Source organism: Pongo pygmaeus, chromosome 1, assembly GCF_028885625.2.
Source record: "Pongo pygmaeus isolate AG05252 chromosome 1, NHGRI_mPonPyg2-v2.0_pri, whole genome shotgun sequence".
Lineage (NCBI taxonomy): Eukaryota > Metazoa > Chordata > Mammalia > Primates > Hominidae > Pongo > Pongo pygmaeus.
The window spans coordinates 176,995,590-177,001,150 of NC_072373.2; the positions used below are offsets into that span (position 1 = coordinate 176,995,590).

Sequence of the window (5,561 nt, forward strand, 5' to 3'; positions counted from 1 at the left end):
AGGATATAAGCACTAAATTATTGATCAGAAAATCTGGTCAATATGGATCATTACAGCTTGGGCCCGGTACCTGCTGCCATGCGCCTGGGAGGGATGCTGAGCTGTGGGCTGACACACATGTCCATCATGCCCCTGGACCTGGTCAAGTGCCACATGCGGGTGGATCAGAAAACATTAAAAAAAATTCTTGACTTCCCATACTGTGGTGTGTAGTTTTCAAACTTTAGTGAAGTTTAGTGAAGAATCCATCTAGGAGTGTATTAAAATCACTTATTTCTACTCAGAGAGATTCTCATTCAGACAGTCTAGAGTGTGAGCTGAGATTTTTAATAAAGCACTCCAGGTGATTCTGATGCAGGTGGTCTGTGGATCACACTTGTGAGAAAGACAGGCCTGCCCTACAGGATAAAAGTCAAAGTCCTGAGCAAGACATTAAGGCCTTCCCTAATTTGACCCAATTTTATTTTTCCAGACTCAATCCTTGCTGATTTCCATCATACTGAATTAATCCCCTCTGCTCAGTAGGTTTGTTTCCTTTCACCTGAAATTGCCTTTCTAGTCTTTTTTACGTGGCAAACTCCTACTTATCTTTCAAGACGCAGCTACACTGTCACTTCCTCAGGGAAATCTTCTGAACCTCATCAGGCAAGATTAGTTGCTCCTTCATTGTTCATCTAGAACTTTATTCAAATTCTGTTATAGGCTGGGCATGGTGGCTCATGCCTGTAATCCCAACACTTTGGGAGGCCGCGGCAGGCGGATCGCTTGAGGTCAGGAGTTCGAGACCAGCCTGAACAACATGGTGAAATCCCCATCTCTACTAAAAGTACAGGAGGCAGAGGTTGCAGTGAGCCGAGATCGCGCCACTGCACTCCAGCCTGGGTGACAGAGTGAGATTCTGTCTCAAAAAACAAATAGATTCTGTTATAATACTTATGAAAATACTGATTTTTTCTTTTAAAAAGAATCTTATTTAGAAGTTAGCAGGAGTATGTCTGGTTCTTTGCTGAACCCCTAGCCCTGCACAGGGCCCAGCACAAAGTGGGTAAATGAATGGATGATGTATGCTACTGATTTATACCTGGAATCACTTAGTTCTCATTTTTCAGGCCAATGAAACTGTAAGCTTCCCAAAAGAAGAGGGCTTTTGACTCACTTTTGTATTCTCCAAAATCAGTAGTCAATGAAAAGAAAGTACCTGATAAGTGAAAATAATCAGCACCCCCCCAAATTCAATGAGTGTCCCCATACTTCCTAGGCTCCCACTACAACCGTTTGTTGGGGGACAGGAGTGGTGTGTGAGCTAGGGGAAACTGTCACCCACCTACCAGGTGAGAAGGTTATGTAAGGCCGGAAGCCACTGGCTTTCTCTGCCCATTCGCACCGTGGAACGCCACTGCCATGGAGATGACCATTCCCCTAAACCGGCGTAGTTGGGTGAGGACTCCAGAAAGGCCTCTCAGGAAGGCAACAGTGCATGGCGACTCTTTACCCCTTCGCCCACCTCCTGATCTACGTACTCGCCTATTCCTGCGTTTACTCGTGTTTGTACTTGTTGGTTTATTTTCTTCGCATTTTTGTAGAGGATTAGGCAGCCAAGCTGGACCAAAGTCACCAGGGTGGTGAAGGCCTGGCCCACCGCCGAAGGTGAGCTCTGAGACCACTGACTGGCCCAGGCGCAGCGGGGCGGGGTTCCTGCAGCTACTAGGAGCCCATTGACGTGAAGGGGCGAAGGGGCGAAGGGGCGATGGGGCGATGGGGCGATGGGGCGATGGGGCGAAGGGGCGAAGGGGAGATGGGGCGCAGGGGCGAAGGGGCGGGGCGAGCTGGAGGAGAAGGGGCGGGGCGACACCGCCTACTTAAACCGTCCTTCACACCGCGGACTGCGCAGGCACAGGCTTAAGCGCTGTGGTCCTGCAGGGATCCCCTCGCCTGGACCGTTGGGTGGGCGGGCTCGCGAGGGAGGTTCACGACGCCCTGCCCCGCCCCGCGGCCCCTGAGGGAGTGCGTCTGGAGGGGCGGAGGGCAGGGTGGGCCTGCACCCAGCGTGGCCATGGATGATCCCCTCGCGGCCGCCGAGCGCTGCAGGCGAGAAGCGTGGGCCAAGGCGGCGGCAGGCCCTGGGTGGCGGCTGTGGAGGAGGCCAGCGTGGAGTACGGCTCGGCCCGGTACCTGCTGCTGTGCTGCCTGGGCGGGATGCTGAGCTGCGGCTGACACACACGGCCATCGTGTCCCTGGACCTGGTCAAGTGCCGCATGCAGGTGGACCCCGGCTGGTACAAGAGCGTCCTCAGCGGCTTCGGCGTGACGGTGCGCTAGCGGCTGCGCCCAGACTTTCTTCGGCTACTCCCTGCAGGGCTTCAAGTTCGGCCTTTACGAGGTCTTCAAGATCCGCTACGCGGAGCTCCTGGGCCCAGAGAAGGCCTACGGGTGGAGAACCGGCCTGTACCTTTTCGCCTGGGCCAGCGCCGAGTTCTTCGCCGACATCTCCCTGGCGCCCATGGAGGCTGTCAAGGTCCGCGTGCAGACGCGACCGGGCTACGCCAGCACCCTGCGAGCCGCGGCGCCCAAGATGTAGGGCGAGGAGGGCCTGTGGGCCATCTGCAAGGGCGTGGCGCCGCTGTGGCTAAGGCAGATCCCCTACACCATGATGAAGTTCGCCTGCTTCCAGTGCACGGTGGAGGAGCTCTACAGGTACGCCGTGCCCAAGCCCCAGAGCCAGTGCACCAAGGCCAAGCAGCTGGGCATCACCTCCGTGGCCAGCTACATCACTGGCGTCTTCTGCGCTGTCGTGTCCCACCCCGCCGACTCCGTGGTGTCTGTGCTGAACAAGGAGAAGGGCAGCACGGCCCTGGGCGTCCTCCGGAGACTGGGGTTCGCGGGCGTGTGGAAGGGCCTCGTTGCGCGCATCGGCCTCTTTGCGCACATCCTCACGATCGGCACCTTCACGGCCCTGCAGTGTTTCATCTATGACCTGGTCAAGGTGTATCTCAAGCTGCCTCGCCCTCCCGTGGCTCAAGCACCTGAACCCCTGAAGAAGAAAAAGTAGGCGTGGAGTTCTGAACCGCTCTAGCCACAGTGTGTCCACATTTCCATCAAGTGGGGAATCGCGTGCAAACAATGCTATTGTGTAAGATGTTAACATTTTGGGTAGAGGTTACTTAATAGGCAGTCTGAGTTCTCTTTAAATGACTGCTTCTTTTTGGCAACTCGAGGATTGCGAACATTTCGTTTGGGGGTTTGAACCATTATCTTTGGGGAGTTGGCGTGGTTGCTTTAACTCAATAGCTTTTCAGCAATTAAAAGGAAAAAATTCTTAACAGGAAGTAATGTTAGGTAGCTTAGGGTCTCTAGGTATTATCTCCTTTGATTCGCCTTTTCTGTAGAGATTACCAAAGCATAACTACTGAACAGCCTGCAAATGAGGTTTTAAGGTCAGCACAACTATATGAATGGGGAACAAAGTGAGATTCTGGTACATGGTGCTCATCTCAATAGAAATCGGGCACCTATTGAATAGATGAAGGACTCATCGCATATTTCCTGTTCATGTCCATTACAGGTAAAAATTATTAAAAGTTAAATTGTGACTTATACTGCCTGGTAGCTTGGAATGTATTCATTGTTTTCAAAGAGACATGAGAAGATCTGCATTTTCTCCTTTTGCTTTGTCCCTTCTCTTCCTGATGTTGCTGATTAGAACATAGCTCTCTCTAGGAAGTGCTGCAATTGGATCAATGTGGAAAGCCAGAAAGAGATGAAGGGCAGGCTCTGGGAATAAATATGTAAAGAAAAGCCTCTGTTCTCCAAAGATTTCTTTTGTATAACTCAGCTTTCAACAGCCATACATCCAAAGAAGACCATACCACCCTACATTAAAAAAAAAAAAGGAAAAAACCCCAAATCCTGCAAATTCCATCTACTGTCTGTTGAATATTACAGAATGGTTTTGGTGACTTTGGAGGGAAAATCTCACTTTAAGTGTAATAAATACTCTTCACTTAATTTGGTAGATGTTTCAGTGATCTTTACAATGGTTGAGATTCATAAAATTTATTGAAATTATAAAGCGTATTTTTTGTTCTCTGTAGCCTTCACATTTCTGATTGGGGATATTTTACAATCAGTGAAATTCTGTGAATTAGAGATGTTTGTAAAATATGAATAAGAAACAAACTTCAATAAGGCATTTGATATAACTTACCAAAGTGTAAAATGATTGCCTTAAAAACTTGTATTAAATTACACTACAAACTTAGAATATGTTAATGTTTAAACTTTGTAATAGTAAACTGTTCAGCGGTTAACAGAAGTTTAAGTGTCTAGATTTAAGTATGTCAGAACTGTCTTGAATAATAAAGAGATGAAGCAAAAAGTCGACTTTTGAATGAGATGGAATGAAATTTATTAATATTTAATGCTTCTATTTAGCATATTATTGGGAAGGATATTAGCTATTGTTAAGACACTTCAGTTAAATACATTTCTGTCTATTGTCTTGTAAAATGTAGGAAGTTTATTTGGTAAACAATTTTTAAGTAAAGTACTTTTAGTAATATAATTTTGGAAATTGCTGCAAAATCTATGGATTTCAAGATAGTAAGAGACCACTTGTTCTGGTTTGTGGTATTTCATGATTGCTCTGTTGATAACACCAGATAATTTTTGCAATATATATGGTGTATGTTTAGAGAAGTATAATCTAAGGAGAACCAGATGGCATGATTCTGGCAGTTATGAATGTGGTCAAGAAGATGGGTTTATTGGTCAGGGAGGTAGCTCACACCTGTAAGCCCAACAGCTTAGGAGATCAAGGAGGGAGAATTGCTTGAGGCCAGGAGTTCAAGACCAACCTGGGCAACATTGTGAGAATCCCTAGCTACTTGGGAGACTGAGGTGGAAAGATCACTTGAAATCAGGAGTTTGAGATTACAGGAGTTTGAGGCTAGGATCGTGCCACTGCACTCCAGCCTGGGTGAAGAGCAAAATAATTTACTTAGTTCGGGTCAGCAGTTTTCATATTCAGTTCCTGTACATTCTATTCCCCACTCCCCTCCTTTTTTTGGTGGCTTACAAATGTCTGTTTGAATAAATAGGGGAGGGACAGCTGATAATAGAGAATAAAGAATACAGATAATTTAAGTAAAGATAACAAGAATTCATAATCATTAAGGTTTTTCCTAGCTATTATTTATTTGGAACAATTTAAAAACTTTATTCAATGTTTTACCTTGCCTGTGTAGGAGACCAGCGTATGCTGCCCCAAAATATGAAGGATTGTTTAACAGAACAGAAGAAGCAAATGCAGGAAAGCTCTCTGCCCTCTCCCTATTTGCCAAAGAGCAGGACATAGATTTACAAAGACAAAAAGTACCTTGCTCACCTTCCTGTGAGACAGAACAAACATTAACCACTGAAAACAACTTTAGACCCTTATAGGCGTGGAGATGATACTAGAGCAATCCGTATTAACAAGCTTTACTAATAGCCTTTATGTGCCATTTATTGCCTTCCCCCAAGGTGCTGTGCCTAAAGGCTCAAAAGTCCTTTTCCTAAAATTTC

The 5,561-nt window shown here is 46.9% G+C and overlaps 1 pseudogene; it reads left to right on the forward strand.

Moving 5' to 3' along the window:
- Positions 1-2,181: 2,181 nt before the first annotated feature.
- On the forward strand, positions 2,182-4,238 carry LOC129016982 (solute carrier family 25 member 3-like; annotated as a pseudogene).
- The last annotated feature ends 1,323 nt before the right edge of the window (positions 4,239-5,561 follow it).